This window comes from Corvus brachyrhynchos, unplaced genomic scaffold, assembly GCF_000691975.1.
Source record: "Corvus brachyrhynchos isolate BGI_N302 unplaced genomic scaffold, ASM69197v1 scaffold96, whole genome shotgun sequence".
Classification (NCBI taxonomy): Eukaryota; Metazoa; Chordata; class Aves; order Passeriformes; family Corvidae; genus Corvus; species Corvus brachyrhynchos.
Window position 1 is genome coordinate 684,463 of NW_008238370.1, and position 17,650 is coordinate 702,112.

Here is a 17,650-nt window from a genome sequence, read left to right on the forward strand (position 1 = left end):
TGCTCCCAACCCTCAGCAGGAGTAGCCCCTTCAAGATTCATCTGACTCTTTCCGAGGCAAATTAAACCTCTGGTATGGCGGGGAGGTGTGTTCAGGTGGCAGGGGCGGTCTGACTGTGTATCCCGATTGTCCATTGGGAAGGGGTCTGCCAGTGTCCGTCAGGGAGGTCTTGCCCTTCTCCTGAGCCACCCTGGGTATGACCAGAGGCTGTGGGTCCACCCTAGGGACACCCAGTATGCCTGGCAAGAAATGGGTTATTCCTGCCTGGAAGGAGCAAGCAGGAGCTGGGGAAGGCACTGACCCTGCTCAGGGGCTGTTTTTGCACCGCGTTCCTATTTCTGATGGCCGGCCCCACGCTCCCTGCGCTTCACAACCACTCGCTAACACCCCTCCCTCAGGCTCCCCCAGCTCGCTGCCTCTGGCACATGGAAACTGAGCCTCAACACTCCCTCAGCCGCAGCTCCTCTTCCCAAGGAGTATCACAGCTCGGTGCTAAGCAGGGAGGACATGCAGGCGCCTTTCCCGCAGGCTCTGTGGCCTTCTGCCCCTTGCTGGAAGGTAATTAATGCCTCTTGACTTGCTCGTGTGACAAACTACAGCGGCAGTGGCACAGCGAGGGCAGCGGAGCAGGAGCCGGATGCAGCCAGGTGTCCCGGCTTCAAAATCCAGCCTCAGGCGGCTGAGTCACCCTCGCAGGGTTTGGAATGAGTTTAAACCCGTTTCCCCAGCCACGGCACTGCACTAACGAGGGACAGGTAACTCAGGGCTGTCTGTCTCTTGTTACAGCCCATCAAAGCAGAGCAGTTCTCGAAATACCCTTAACGCTGACCCTGACGCAGTTCAGGACCAAAGTGTTTGAGAAAGTAAAATGTGTCCGGGAAGGAGGGAAAAACTGGATTTAGAGGTAACATTTTTCAGATAATTGGAGAGCTGTTTAGCAGGTGGGCTAAAATCTTCTGGACGCAAAGGTGCATTGACGGAGGGACTAGACAAAACTCTCCCCAGGGCATGTGGCACAATAAAGGTTGGGATGTATCATAACAAACCGTGAGCAAGAGGTGGATAATCCTCCGTGCCGTTGGAAATGAGACACACATTGTTCTTTGCAGCCTTCCCCCAGCAGAGCCTGAGCCAGCAGCTCTGCACCACTGCGGGCAGAGCTGCAGAGCAGCGGCGGAGGAAAGCCCGGCTGGGCTCTCCCGCGCTCGGAGAGAGCGATGGCTCGGCGTGAGAGGAATCTTAATGGCACAGGAGGCAGCTCAGCAGTCCCTCGCAGGCAGCACAGGGCTGGCACTGCAGGAGGGGGCGCGGGCAGCGCTCTCGGGGCACGGAGGGTGCAGAGTCAGCGGCTCTTTCCTCATTGTGATGCTCGGTGTCATGGGCTCCCAAAAACGAGAGAGACGACACCGCTTTCCCAGTTTTTGCTGCAAGAGGATGGTGCAGTGTCACGTTGATCTGGCAAATTTGGCCACAGAAGCCACAGTCTAGAGTCGCCCAGCCACACAAGTCAAAAACATACCTGGGATTCAGATGGTGGCAGAGGAAGTCATAGAATACCAGAATGGTACCGGGTTGGAAGGGACATCAAAGACCACCCAGTTCCATACCCCTGCCATGGGAAGGGACACCTTGCATAAGGCCAAATTTCTCAGTCAAGTAAAAGTGTTTCTTCACCCCCTTCCCCACCACTGACTCTGTTCTTGGATTAGGAATTCCTCAGTGGATGAGAGTAGATGAGAGTCCAAAAAAGCCCTAAACAAACATAACCTAAAAAAAGGCTTTGAAAGTAAATTTCCACCCAAATCAGTCTTCTGGGAGGGATCCACATCATGCAATTTTGAAATATCACAGCAAAATATTTCAAGCTTGAAAGACAAAAAAAAAGTCATTCTGGATTTTAAGGAAGACTGAGAAATTCCAGCAGAAACCCTACACACTTCAGTGTGTGCCAGCACTGCTCTTAACACAAAATGCTTTTGTCTGAATTCATCTTTCCAGGCTGGGACAGATACTTTCCAGCAGGTACAACCCGGGCAGATCAGCTGCAGTTTCCCTCAGAGAAGCATTATTTTCCCACCCCATTCAACCTTCGTGGCTACACCACACTGTGACCTCTCTCTAAGGAAGGGGCTGCATTTCATTAGCCAGGAGAAAGCACTCAGCTTGCGAAGGAAAATCAATACCTGTCATCTGTATTTATGTATGAGCTTTTATTAATGTGGACTTTGGAGTTGAGCTGATGTTCTCTGTGTCTGTCCCTAATACCCCCTGCTCCGCGGGATCTCCCTGCTCCACTCAATAGCCAATCCTGTTTCCACAGAGGTGCACTTTGAAAGTACCTCCACTGCTTCCTTTACCCAAGGGAGTGGCTTTTTTCAGCAGTTCAATAATATTCATGTACAATATAGCAGTATACAATCATATCCTTTGATGCCATGGCCAACTTGATGGTGCTTCTCTTTTCTCCATCATCTTTTTCCTACAATAAAGGGAAAAAATTAGTCAGGGCTCATCAAAAACTCCCAGTCAAATATATATTTCTTTGCGTTTTGCGACTGGCTACTGTTTTCTACCTTAATAAAGTAAGTATTTCTTTCTTGGTTTTTTTTTCCCACTGGAAGATCAAAAGCCCAAGCAATATTTTATTGGCAAAGCATTCAGCTTTCAGTTGTTGAAAATCTAAGATGTTTTGGCCTGGAACCAAAATCATGAAAGTATTTCCAAGGAGCATTTTAAAACCTCAAAACTCTTCTTAGCATTTTAGGTTTTCAGTTAAGATTTATTTTTTAGAAGCCCTGGAGCAGATGTAGTCTGGGAGGGAGCTGTGCATTCATCACCTCTGTCTACAGGTCATGTGTTCTCATGGCTGTGGCAGGGTGAGAGCTGAGGATCCCTGGCATGTTCCTCCACGTCCCAGTTCCTCCTGCACAGTGACTTAGGGGCTAATTTGGAGCTCTGAGCTGCTTTCACATTCCCTAAGCCCAAGCAGGGATCCCAAGATGGGACATATTGGCAAAGCATCTGTTTTGGGTAGTAGCAATGTACAAGTGGCGGCAGCTTCCTAACTTGGCATCTCTCCACAGCAGCAGTGAAAAATAATAAAAAAAAAATAAAAATTGAATGGGGAGAGAGAAATCCAGAGACTCGAGTGCCTTCTGCCTGCAGCAGAGCTGGACCCCCCATGGCTCCTGAGGATGTTTTGAAGTCCTGGATGCTCCTGGCCACATCTGGATCCTCTTTCTCTCTTTCTTCGCTTTTCACTGCCCAAGAGTGGATTTAACCTGTGGAGTTGCTGATTTCTCTGTGAAGAATTACTTGATTTAAGCACCCTCATCTCTTGCTCCTCCCCATCCCTCCAATCCTTCTCCTGCAAAAAGAAAGCAAAGGATAGAAACCACTGTTGGCACCAAGCTTGGCATGCACAGCACGGACAGCATGGCATGGAAGAATGGGCCACGGCAGCTCCAGGAACCTTGACTGCCTTCAAACAGAAAATTAATGACTGAACCTCAGTGTTTTGGAGCTGGAGAGATTTTCTCCTCATTTACTCAAAGCTAAAAAGGAGAGGGAAGGTGAGCTTTGCTCACATGGATCCTTGAGGAAACGGGTGTGCAAGGGGCTTCTCACTGTGTTGCTTTCCATGAAAGGAATTTCTCAGCAAATATTGAATGCTGGGAAAGTCATGGAGGAGTGACCCCACTCCCTTTTTCTCTATTAAATTGCTTTCACTTCCCACTAAAATTCTTACAAAATTAGGGGGTTTAATTCATGTGGCAAACTACCTTCTGCTCCTCTCACTTGAAGGAAAATTGCTGGCAAAGCCTCTTATCCATGGAGGAAAAGCTGGAGGGAGACCCAAGGCATGCCATGCTCTTCTCTGGGGCATTTTCATGCCACACCAGTGCACCTCTTGTTGAAAAGAGGGCTTCCCGAGAGACTGGCAGCTCTGCTGTGTCCTGTGTCACTCTGCAGCAGCTCCACTCTGCAGTGGCAGGAGCCTGGAGCTTCTGGATGATTCTGAAGCATCACTAGAAGTCACAGAATCGTGAAATATCCTGAGTTGGAAGGAACCCACAAGGATCACCCAATCCCACCCCTGACCCTGCACAGACACCCCAACAACCTCACCCTGGGCATCCCTGGCAGCGCTGTCCCAGTGCTCCTGCAGCTCCGGCAGCCTCGGGGCCGGCACCATTCCCTGAGGAGCCTGGGCAGTGCCCAGCACCCTCTGGGGGAGGAACTTTTCCTGATCTCCAGCCTGACCCTGCCCTGGCCCAGGTCCAAGACAAAGCTCCCACTGAAAGAGCAGCAGCCAGGAAAACACAGGGATGATGTGCACCAGTAAAGGCAACTGCTAGAGGATAAAGGAATAAATAGGAGAAAACACCTTCCCAGTCCAAAGCTGCTCATCCTGGGTGGAAGTGCCTGTGTTGCCAGGCTCTCCTGGCTGTGACAGCTTCAGGGAGATGGATACACAGCAAAACCACAGCACTGTGACACCTTTATCCCCAGGGCTGCCTCTGAGAGACACAAAACTGGTGTCTGGCTCAAAATGAGAAACAAGAGGCCAGGCTGGCTGCTGACCCGCAGCAGCCAAACACCAACAGCTGGGCTCCTGCCAGAGGAGCCAGGGACCTGCTCGTTTTTCAAAGCACTTCATACATTGACAGGTCTCGGTGAGCTTAGGCAGCTCAGACGGCTCCTCTCATGGTTTTGGGCAGAGAAGGGCACAGATAAAGGAGAATACCAGTCCTGGAGGCTTTCCCTGCACTGTAATTCCATCATGCAGGCAGGATGAGCATGCACTGATGGAAGTGAATGTCTGGGGTATTTATTGCTGTCTGGGCCAGCTGTGCTCTGTGCGGAGCATCCTTCCTCATAATGCCATGTTTGGGAATGCCTGGGTGACTCATGGAGCAAAGGAGAGAGGCCTGGCATGGGATGGAAACTTAGGAGGGGCAGCAGCAAAGCCAGTGGGACCTTGGAGATGACAGAAATTTCATAGGGGCTGAAAAGGAGTCAGAAAGGAGGAGAGCTGGAGTGGGATCAGATGGGAATTCCCCCTAGGATTACGACCAGCTGCACTTTCACGCAGCTCCTGCTGCATCTTGGGTAACCCATTAACTCTGTGTGGAATAATCAGGTTTTCTATCTTCATTAAGATGCAAAGACAATCTCCATGAAGTCACCTGCTTGGCAGGAAGCTCCTGGGAGAGCCCTGCCTGCACACCTGTGAAATTAAAGGCATCACATTAATTCAGCATCCTGGCTGCTGGGGAGGGGATCAGATGCTCACACCCACGTCCAGCCCTGCTCAGTGCAAGAGCTCCACATCACTTCAGGCCGCTTGGTTTGCTCTCACTGGTGGCTCCCTGAAGGTGGTGGCCCTGAGGAAGCCCAGCCTGCTCCCTTGAGCTGGGCTGGGGAGTGCAGCTGGAGCATTACCACACCAGCCACATGGCATGGTGTCAGCTGGAAAAGCCAAGGTTATTTGAGAGCATCTCCACCTACAGAAAAAGCAGGGCTTGGAGAGGTGGTTTGGTACTTCCAGGTTTGGTACTTCCAGGCTGAAGCTGTCTCAACAACCCTGCAAGCTGTGGGAAGAGCCCTGTGATGCCCCCATCTCAGAGCAGCCACAGGTGCTGTGTTCAACCCTCTGTCCAAACCAGGCTGTTGGTGAACATGGCTGTGCCAAACACGGAGCCTTCCTTATCCCCCAGCCTGCATTCCCAGGATGCTGGGGATGCCTTGGGCTGCAGGCTGTCAGCAGGGAGAGGTAGAGAGACATTACCTTGTTGCTCTGCCAGAAGAGCTTCAACAAGGCAACCACAGAATAGAATCACAGAATATCCTGGGCTGGAAGGGACCCCCGGGATCAGCCAGTCCCAGCCTGGCCCTGCACAGACACCCCAACAACCCCACCCTGGGCATCCCTGGCAGCGCTGTCCCAGCGCTCCTGCAGCTCTGGCAGCCTCGGGGCCGGGACCATTCCCTGGGGAGCCTGGGCAGTGTCCAGCACCCTCTGGGGAAAGAAGCTTCTCCTGATCTCCAACCTAAATCTCCCAGACACAGCTTAAAGCCAAACCTTTCTGCAAAGTCTTTTAAGCACCAGAGAAACACTCACACGCCAACATCACACACTTTTAGAACCCTGGGCCCCATTACCTGCAGAGGAGCAGCAGCAGCACTGGGCTGCTCTGATAATTGTGCTCTTGACTTGTTCACCCCTTCATGTCCCTCTTTTGGATATTCTGTAATAACTTTTTATCTCTTATATTGTGGTGCCATAAACTGCCTCCAGATTTGAGGTAAGGCTGCTCCAACCCAGGGCAAAGCAGGACAACCCCCTCCCTCAAATGAGACAAATTTGCTGACAGCTGAGAGGAATTGCTGCTGCAGCCAGAGGCTTTGTCTGCACAGGGACAGCACATTGTTTACTGTCAGTGTGGTTTGTGTTGGCTTTTCCCTTCCTTGGGGCAGGAGAAGGCCAGTGATGCTGCAGGGTCTTTAACAGCAGGTTAAACACAACAAATTGCAGGAATCTGCAAATCAAGCCATGCCATTGCTCGAAAGCAGAACCTGTTAAAGCCATTTGGGAATTTATGTTTTACGGGTGGAAGATTTCTTGGCCTGCAGAGAGATATGGGTGAATGTGACAGAGCATTTAAACACCTCTTAGTCGGGTGATAAATAGGAGCTGGAGCAGAAAGCCAGACTCAGCATGCATAGCATGATCCTAAGGACATTTTACTGCTACCTTTAGCTTCCTCTAGTAATTACTGAATTTATTAACTTCCTACCCCTGCTCATTTCCAATTCCCCATTCTCCATTCCTTACAGATGAAGTTTATCTCTAAAACATGCTGAACCAGACTGTTCAGGCAGATGTTAATGCAGGAAGGAGAAGAAGCAGGAGCACTGGGCCATCCCAGCATGACCAGGGTAATGCTCTTCCCAAGGCTGCTGCCCCTGTCCTGCCTGGGATGGAAATGATTTACCATTATCGATTCACAGAATGCTTTAGGTTGGGAGGGACCTTAAAGCCCCTCCAGTGCCACCCCTGCCATGGGCAGGGACATCTTCCACTATCCCAGGTTGCTCCAAGCCCCGTCCAACCTGGCCTTGGACACTTCCAGGGATGGGATTTACACCCAAGCATGAAAATTTTTTGACTCACATGCTCCCATGAGAGTTTTTTATCCTTTGATTCTTTGTTCACAGTTATAAACCCAGAAAAAATCTACAACCACCAAATGTGTTTAATGCAGTGCCTTTTTCAACAGGTGAGCAGTAGCAGCAGGTTGCAGAGATTTAATTTACCTTTATCCTCTTCTCTGTCAGGAGAGTGCTTCCCTGGCTGTACTTTATGTGTTTAATTACAATAACTTCTCCTACCTAATTTTTTGCCCTATTACCTATTTTTCACTAAGAGTCCACCAGCTGCTCACAAACTGGATTAAACGGGAATTGATTCCACAAGTGTAATCACAGAATCTTAGAATTATTTAGGTTGGAAAAGAACCGTAAGATCGTCAAATCCAACAACTTCTCCCTGTCTTCCTCCTCTTTTGTTCCTGTTCCATTTTTTTACTCCCCTTTTTCCCTTTTCCTCAAGGAATTCCTCTGTCATGGAATCCTGCAGCAGTAAATGCCCAGTAGTTCACAGCACGTGGGTACACATCCATGCTGATGCTCCGTAAGAGGTGTTATGCTTCCAAGATTAAGTTGTCCAGGGCTGTCCCACTTTAATCACCATTTTTCCATGTTGAGTTTCCAGAGGAAGCTGCTGCTTGAAGACAGAGCTCCAATCATGCTACCTGTGCCCTTAAGTGGGACCAGTGTAACTTCAGAAGAAATTAATTTGAAATCCATACAGAAGCAGTGGTGGAAAGGACACAGGGATGCCTTTGCCACAGGGCAGCGTTTGTACCCTTGGGTGCTGGCACAGAGCCTTCCCCTGGTCCATGGGATGAGGCATCGGCCCCCAACACCTGAACAGAGGGCTGAGCTTGCAGGGGCTGCTTTTAAATAATTGCACCAAAATATCTTACTGCAGAAGAGTCACATGTGCAGGTGTTTGACTCCAAACAGCTTCCTTGGCTCATTTCCCAATATTCTGTGAATTTCAGTGGGAATTATTTCAAAGCTTTGGGACTTGCCTCTGAGAAGGGATCCAGTTCCCGGAGCTCAACTCCAAAATCAACCAAATGCTTCCGAAAACCTGCCTTTCCCTCTGCAGTAAGAACGTGCTGTTTGGAGGTTGGATCACCTCCCAGCCCTGTGCCCCCGGGTCTTTCCTGTCCCCTGTTCCCCTGCATGGGAACTCGGAGTCACCCTGCTTAAGGCCTGATCCGTGGGTCGGCTCTCCTCTTCCCAAAGCAGCATTAGCAGCAGGAAGCAGCACTGAAGGGAGAGGTACCTTTGCTCAAAAGCCTCTCAAAGTTCCAGGCAGGGCCAAAAAACAGTGTGGGGCTCAGCCGGCCGCTCTCCCACTCCACGTTGGGCTGGCTGCCTCTGGCCATCACAGCCACAGGGAATCTGCTGCAGGGCTGAATTAAAGACTTTGTTAACACAGCTAATCTTGGCTAAATCCTTACCTAACCCAGATCCTGCCTGCTGTTATTGCCTTACAGCTAATTGACCTGAGCCTGCTGCTGTCTGTTCAGCAAAGCGATCCGGCTTGGCTGCTGCCAAGGGGCAGGAGCAGAGAGGCCAGGAGGGACCAGGGTTTTGCTCGTTGCCTCTCATGGAAAATCCAAGTATTCCCAAATAGGAAACTGGTGCCCCTGGGGCCAAAGCCAAGGCTCACACAGAAGTTAAGCTCAGCCTTATCTAATAAAATCTGTGTCGTGCAGTCTGTTGGTGTGGGGGAGGTCAGGAAGGTGCTTGGTGTCCCCAGGAGGTTGTTCAAGGAGACCCAGCTGCATCTGCAGGAGTATGAGGGGGACCAGATAACCACGTGGGAGGGAAATTCAGAGTCCCTGCACAGAGAAACCACCTCAGCCTCACCAATTCCCACAAATAGCTGGAGGCGAGGAATACATCTCAGGGTGCTTCTGCTCTTACCCCAGCACTTGTTTTCCAGCCACTGATGATGTGCTGTGTGAGAGGAAGCTCCACTGTAACCCATGAAGATGCTCCTATGCTGAGCAGGACCACGACTGCAACATGGGGACCTGAGCTTGTGGCTCAGCTCCATCCCAGGGCCAAGCTGGAGCTGTGTTGCTGCAGGAGTCCCCAGCCTGTGTTTGCTGGAGGGAGGTGGTGCAGGAGCATCTCTGACAGCGATGTAGAGACGCAGGGATGAGGGCAGCATCCTTGTCCTGGTGTAAATAGGCCTTCAGTCATCAAGGTAATAACTCAGACAGACAGGATCAATCTTTCGTCTCTTGCTGGAAATGGTGAGAAGCAGAACAGAAAGATCCTGAGCCTGCCTTTGACATCAATCAAATATGCATGGAAATATTTTGGTGGTGGTGACAAAGCAGCAGGGAGGAGGAGAGCAGGAGGGGTTCGTGAATCACAGACCAAACATGAGAGGGGGCAGCTGATGCAAGGCTGAGAGCGGCAGCTGAGACCTGGTCCCTGCTCAGCCATGGAGCCAGGAATGGGACTGGGATGTTGCCTATGGATTTCCAGCTGTTATGGAGCAAGTCTGAGCACAGAGTACCCAATATATGGGGAACACCTTGGTACCCCCAGATCATACCCCCAGATCACCCCCACTAGCTGTCACCCCATGCTGTCCAAGGCCAAATGCTGCAGTGGCTCTTTGTGTGCTGGCCAGGAACTCATTTAAAAGGGCACTGAGCTCCAACAAACCCATTTTGAGCAAGTTAGAAGGCACTGGCCGGTGGCAATAACTTCCTGTCGCTGTTGGCCTAGATGGGGCTGAATCTGGTCTCACACCCTCTTCCTCATGGCTTAGCTTGGACTGAGAGACAGAAACTGCCCCCAGTAAAGCAGCCAAAGACCACGTGTCCCTATTGGAGGTGGCTCAGAAGCTGGCAATGAGCTGGTGCTGATTTCAGCCATCCATCCTTTGTCATTGCCTGGGTCCTTGTCTTTCACCCACCCCCAAAAGGGATTTTAAGGCAGACTCTGCTCCTGTTGTAGTGTTACAAAATTTGTGTTCTGGATTTGGTGCCTTTTGCAACAGAGTGGTGTGAATGCACCTCTCCCCTTCACACCACTGTCAGGATCACCTGGATGTATCCAGATGTTCAGCAGCACAAGGAGGTTGCCTGAGGATAACCTTTCCTTACCTCTCAAACTGAAGAGGATTCAATTCTTTACTGAAAAAGGTTACAAAAATGTACTGAAAATGACCTGAGATTAGGTGAGGCTTTCTTCAATAACAGGACTCTCTTTCTCTGCCTTTATTGATTCCGCAGGAAAAACATAAGTACAAACTTTACTGAAAGCTTTCAGCTGTTTTTTCCCTCAAGCTTCTAAAAACTTCAGCTCCTGGCTGGATGTGAGCCACAGCTTGAGAAGCAAAGAGGGCTGATGGCTGTGAGTGTGGGGCTGGCAAAGCTGAGTAATGATGTCCCACGGAGCCACACAGCATCTCTTTGTCTTTCCAGGAGCTTCTCAAGCACAGCCAGGGATGCAGGAGGTGTTACTCTGAGGATCCTTGGCAAGCAACAACTGCTCTGCTGGGCTAAACCAGGACAGTGACTTGGAGCAGCCTTTATGGAGGGGGTGGAGTTGCTCCTCCACCTCACCCCACCAACAACAGACATGAGAAGCAGGATATTAGAGGTGTTCTTTTCCTCACTGACTACTGGCATTGGAGACCAGTTGGTTATTGGAGCCCAGCAGAGAGCTCAGGTGTCCTGCTGCTCCACCACCAGCAACTGCAGCTTGGGGATGATTTTCAGTGCAAACTCTGAGCTGAATGCTATTTAAACTTTTTTTTAGCAAGCAAATCCTCCAAGGAGGGGATTTTTTTTTTTTTTCTGCCACTGTTCTCCACAGAGAAAACATCCCTGAGGGAGTTTGCCTCTCCATCCCACTGGAAGCATCTCAGCTGCCGGTTTTGCTATTCTTTGGGTGTGTACAAGCTAAAAATACCCTGTGTACAATTAACCCCCTGGCGATGGGGTTGACAGGTGCTCACGAGCTGCAGTGGTTGAAATAAAGGCTCCACAAACAAAACTGAGGGAGATTTCTGGTGTCTCGCTGTGCTGTGCTGTGGAACTGCTGCACAGTGGCAGGAAAGGGCTTTAAAGCACCTGTGAAGGTGATGCCAAATGAAAAATTGTCACCCAGAGTGTGTGTGGTGCTGGGCTCTAAAACACATCATGTGGTGGGTGAGCAATGGGCTCACAGGTCAGGCCCAAAGGGGGCTGGGGCCACATCAGACTGGCACCAGTCACTAGGGGGGCCCAGCAGGGCTCCATCTTCAGCCCTGTGCTCTTCAACGTCTTCATAAATGACTGGGATGCAGGACTGGAAGGGATACTAAACAAGTCCACAGATGAAACAGCATTGGGAGGAGCTGTCGACTCTGTCGAGGCCAGAGAGGGCCTGCAGAGAGACCTTGACAAACCAGAGAAATGGGCAATCACCAATCAGGTGAAGTTCAATAAGGGAAAGTGCCCATTCTGCACCTGGCACGGGGCAACCCTGCATGTGTGGATGGACATCTGGTAAGCTCATCTTGTCCCACTGCCCTGCCACAAGCAGGGACACTTCCACTTCCCGGGAAGGTGTGTCTGGGTTTGTTTTTCTTCTCTTTTCGGCTTTGACTCACTGAACAATAGCATCTGGCTTTTCCAAACAGCAGCTTTGCTCACCACACCCTTTATGCCTTCTGGGGGTCTGTAATAAGCATATCTTTGGTCAACAATGAAAGAGCAAGGAAAATTAGCAGCACTTCTGCCAGGAGCTCAGAGCCAGTACATCCCAGAGAAATGCCATGGCACCTACACAGGGTTCAGAACCTACTGGGATGGATCCCCATGTCTCCCTTCTCCATCTTCTTTTTACCTGGAGTATTCTTCTTCCTGAGATGCTGAAGGATGTCTCTGGTGTAATCTCAGAGCTGCAGCAAAATCCTTCCCAAGTGGCCTGGCAGCAGCAGTTTGTGGCCCCAGCCCTTCCTGCCAGGAGGGATGTGAACCATGTCAGCCACTGCCTCCAGTGTCTGTTCTTTTCTGTTCTTCCCAAGAGTGATGTTTCTCCCTATAAACTGAAGCTTTCCGCAGCAGCTGATGGCTCCTCCATGTATTCCTCACCTCAAGGAAAGGTTTGGCAAAGCTTTAAAATCATCCTAGATTTTGATTTTGGCTACTTTGAGGTGAAAAGCCAGTTTTCTGGTTCAAACATACTTTGGGTCTAATTACTTATGTTGGTAAAATAAATATTTAGATGCAAATGGTCCAAGGCAAATGCGACATCATCAATCCCTGAACAGTTTGGCCTGATTGTTTTGTTTTTCCCATTTGAGAAATTTTTCCCTTCCCATTTGAAGCATTAAAACATTTTAAACATCCAAACTGGCTGACTATTTTCCATCCAGCCTTGGAATGATCCCATTGCTGTAGTGCACAATAGTTTCCACTACGCCTACAGTGTCTTACTCAATTGTTACGTGGAGGAGGAATGACTGTAGGTGATGAAATTCCTGCATCCTAAGGGCGATGGATGGACAACCAGCAGTGCTGCTGCAGGACTGCGAGAGTTTAAGTGTCAGGTACTGACACGGTGGATGGAGCTTAAAAATGAGAGGAGGGAAAATCTCTGTGCTGGAGCCACGTCGAGGCACAGGGAGTAGATCCAGCTGGAGTTGTGATGACTCAGCTTCAGGGAGATAATTTCAATCTCCAAGCATCAAGGGATGCTGCTGCCAAGGAAGGAATGGAAATATTTTCTGGTGGAAGAGAGTTCAAAGGGAGTATGGCTGAGCTGCCTGTGTGAAAGCAGAGGTAGGATGATCCAGGCTGAACAGTCAGAAGAAGTGTCAGCCTGTAAAAGTGGAAGAGTTAGAAACTCCATCATTCGGGATGCTCAGAATTACACCAAAGAACATCTGGGTGAGTTCCCCTCAGGGAGCAATCATGCACCAGCAGATCCAGAGCTCTCCAGCCTCCCCCACTCTGCTTTTCACGGCATTTTCTCACATAAATGCAGGTGTCAGTAAGGAAATTATTAGATCCCTGTCCCCAGCAGTCCCCCAATGTCTCCCCTCAATCAGAACTGCAATTTCTACACCCCCCTGCCAAGAGGCCCTGACAGGCAGGCGGGCGCTGATTCCCAGGGGATGTGTGACCTCTGCACAGAGAGGAACTGGAGGCACAGCCTCTGCTTCTCTCCTCTCGTGTTCCTGGGGCACAGCCCTCCCAGCACTGCCACTGCCGCAGCCAGCTCCAACACTGACTGCCTGAGGACAGGAGAAGCTGTCTGTCACCACCCTTGCCCTGGCACCACTGGGTTATTGGGGAATGGATAAAAAAGAGCCAGAAAGGAAAGGGAGAGCCAGAGGTTCCCAGAGGAGCTTGCGAGATGCCTGTCAGGAGGCAGAAAATAATCCCAAAGGTTTTTCCTGAGTAGCTCAAGGACTGAAACATATTCTGGGGTGGGCAGCAGAGAGGCTGGCGAAGGTTGGACATTGCCAGATGTGGAAAATCTTTGTAGAGGAAAGGTCTCCAAAGAGACGGAAAGGAGAGCCTTAGCTCCTGACTGATGGGTCTGAAGTGAGCAGCAGAGGAGAAGGTGCCCTTTGCTGGGCTCCCAGATTCTCTCCTGAAAAAGCAACAGAGAGAAGAAAGCTTCACTGCCACTGCTGAGTTTGGCAGAGGTCAGACTGCTCCCAGATCCACTCTCCTGTGAAAAGCAGAGGCTGTTGGCCCTTTCTGTGCTGTATCATCCTGCTGCCTCCTTGGTGTGACTCCCTCCTACCTCTAACTTGATGGTCCTGGGCTGCACCCTGTTCTCTGCACCTTCCAGCTGTTCTCTTGTATCTGGGACAGCTGTGTCACCTCGCTGCTGTAGCTGGAGACAGGATTTTGGGAACTGCTTTCTGGGTACAGTGTGGGAAGATCCTGAGTTGGAAGAATCAATCCAAAGAATCTCCCAATCCCAGCCTGGCCCTGCACAGACACCCCAACAACCCCACCCTGGGCATCCCTGACAGCGCTGTCCCAGCGCTCCTGCAGCTCTGGCAGCCTCGGGGCCGGCACCATTCCCTGGGGAGCCTGGGCAGTGCCCAGCACCCTCTGGGGGAGGAACCTTTCCCTGATCTCCATCCCAAACCCCCTGGAACAGCTCCAGCCACTCCCTTGTCCTGTCCCTGTCCCAGGGAGCAGAGATCGGAGCTGCCCCTGGGGAGGAGCTGCAGCCCCCGCTGAGCTCTGCCCTCAGCCTCCTCTGCTCCAGCTGGACAGGCCGAGTGCCCTCAGCTGCTCCTCGTGTGGCCCCTGCAGACCCCTCCCCATCTTCATGGCCCTCTTTTGGACAGAGGAAGATCTAAGAGCTGATGGCATCGATGCCACAGACACCTGCACCTGTCTGGTCTTCTGGGGCAAAGGCTTTCCTCTCTCCACGCTCCTTAGGGACTGCTGCATGGAGTACCAGCACCGGGGCTAGGATCTGGTACCTGGCTTTGGCAGAAGACAGAATCTTTTTCTCCCATAGAAGGAGGCAGTGAGATGCAGCAAAGTGACTCGTATGTATTCATCCAGATCATCTCAAGCAGAGCAGACATGGAAATTCCTACTTATCAGCCCTGAGCTAATAACCCATTCCACAGACCCAACATCCCACCCTGTTTGCCAAGCACTGCATTTTTGTTTGCTCTCACTTTCAGAGAGAGGCTAAATTACCCCTAATTACAGCTAAAATTAGAGGAACTATGGCTTCTTCAGCCATCAGCACAGGGGAAACCAGCTGGAAAGGAAGAGGTGCTCTCAGCCATGTCAGGGATTCAGGCTGATTTTTCTTCCCATATTCCAGAGTATTTTGACATCAGAGTGAGACCAAATGAGGAGAAATTTTCATCCCAGAAGAGCAATTGTTTGGTTTAAAAGGTATAAATCTGCTGGAAAGCAGACTTAAATTTGAAGTGACCATTTAGCCCTAACTGCAATTTTGCCAGAGATTTGCTATAACGTGGAATGACTCAGAAATACAAAACTAAGGGGAAAATCTCTTCCTTTGTTCAAAGGGAAAAAGAGATGTATCTGTCTTTAAAGCAGAACTGAAAGCTCTGCAATATTAGGTTGAATTCAGAGCAAAAACTGCAGAGAAAATATTCCTGAGTACCTGGTCTCAGCCCTATCATTGTCTCTAAGTGGTAATACTTGGTCCTGTTGTTCACAACAGAGGGGTGTAAAATGGGGTGTGTTGATCAGTAAACAGTCAGATAAACCAGCTCTGAAATCACCTGCACACTGGTATCTTCCTGCATCAAGTGATGTTTTAAGTTGCCACTTTTCCGTATCCCATGGCCAGGGGATTGTGTTTGGCTGTAGATTTCCATGCCAGGAGGACAGGATGGTAAGACTCAAGCCTAAACAGGGAATATTGACCCTACAAGCCCAAAAATGCATCTCCCATTTGGTCTCTAGTTTGTGATTTCTCTCCTGTTCTATGTGCCTGACGTGCCAGGCTCTGTGAATTTAAGCAGAGTCTTGTATACATGTAAGAGACTTCCTCCCAATTGCTCCTGTCCCATACGTAACCCACTTACTGAACTGAAGACTCATCACAGAAATGAGCAGTGGGGATCACTTGAAGTGCCACCTATCAGCAGAGAAGATGCTGCTCTTGTGTCTCTGCAAGAGCTTCTCTGGCAGATGGCATGATCCTGAAAACTGATTTTATCAAACTTAATATGCCTCAATGAAAAAGCACCATTCCTTCATGCTTTGCAGAGGCACCTACAGTCATAAAAATAACTCAGTGAGGATTGAAAAGATTTTTAGTGAAGAGCAGGGACCAGCCTTAACTCTGCCCGGGACTGACCACTGCAATTGTTCCCTGCCAGGGCTCTGCGCCCTTCTCCACCACCTAAAAATCCTAGTCCCCCCCAGCCAGAGGCAGGGAATGGCCTGGCACACACGGGCCTGCTCAGCCAGCTCTCTCATGAAGATGAATGATCCTATTTGATGTGATGACCTGAGCCAGTAGCTGAGGACATCTCCCAGCTGCTTTAGGGTCAAAGACAAGCACTGGGCCTGACATGGATAATCTACATCTGCAGGGAGAGAGAGAGAAGGAGGCTGCCTAATGATCAACCCTGGGCTGCTAATGACACTTAGAGCATTTTTAACCATCCCCCTGCTCCATCCCCTGCATTATAAAGAGAACATGCAGCACGCAAAGAGCAGCAGGAAACTTGGACGTGCCAGGGGTGAAACCTCAGCAGGACCAGCTGGGCTGCTGTGCAGGCCCAGGGTTATGAGAGGGATTTAGGCCCACGGATGGCTTCAGGTCCTAAGATACGAGTGCAAAGCCTTACTGGGCTCTCAGTTTGTACCTGGGCATGTCTGTAAGGAAACCTGCTCCCCCTCTGAACAAGTGGGAGCAGGGTGGCCTGTGGAGGGGACCCAGGGGTGAGAATCTCCATGTTTGCAATCCACAGGCACAACACCCCAGCACAGGCAGACAAAGTCCAGACCCTAAAAGTTAGGAAGAAGCTGCCCAAATAGCAACCAGCGTTGCTGCTGTTCCTGGGAAATGAAATCCCCACACAGAGAAGTTTCTTTTCATTTGGTCAAAATCTTCTCCTCTGATTCTAATCAAAGCCTCACATTCTGCCTCGCCTTCTCCCTGGCGGTAGTGGGGTCACTGGGGATATCTTGGCAGGGAATTTCTAAAGTAAATGTCTTTCAGAACAAGCCTTTGTGGTGAGACCATATCTATCTCATCAAAACGCCTTGTTCCCCCTTTTATCTTTTAACAAAACCTGCCCAGATGTGCACTGTGCATCTGCACCAGGCTGCACACGCTGCCAAGCCTGTGGCTCACAAGAGCCCAGGAGAGGAATCCAGGCATTTGCTACCCTCTGCTGTCCTTTTCCCGCTATCTCACCTCCCTCTGGCAGAGGCCACCGCGATTTTCCTTCCTCCTTTAAGTCCCTGTGTCACCTGTCACACAGGCATCATCATCCTGCAAATCCTGCCCTGAGCCTCTCCAGGTGCCTTCAGGCTGAACCTGCTGCCCCCTCAACCCTCTGCTCCCCCAGACCACCCAGACCCATCTCCCAGATATGATAATATCCAAAATACAGAGGAGCTGTGCTTCTCTCCACCCCCAACCTGCTCTTTCACACTGTTCTTTCTGCTCCCCAGCTGATGCCCCTGTTCCTGCCCCTGTTTGTATGCTGCTTCTCCCTCTGCATTGCTCACAGATATGGAACAGCCCATGGGAGAGCTGGACTCTGCTGAGTGCTGAAAGCCCTTCTCAGGTCTCAGAGAAGGGCCTGGCCCCACCAGGGTTAACCCTAAGTGGTATCAGGGCAGCTCCTGCCTTTATTAACAACCCTTAGCCGTTCACAAGGTAAAACAATCCCAGGGGTGATGCAGAATGCCCACCAACCCCAGATCCCTCGTTTCCAACCACGGAGGGTGCAGAAACTACACCTGTGTCAATTCTTATTTATAAATGGAGTTAGCATGTAGGGGTAACTCACTTTGCTCCTCTG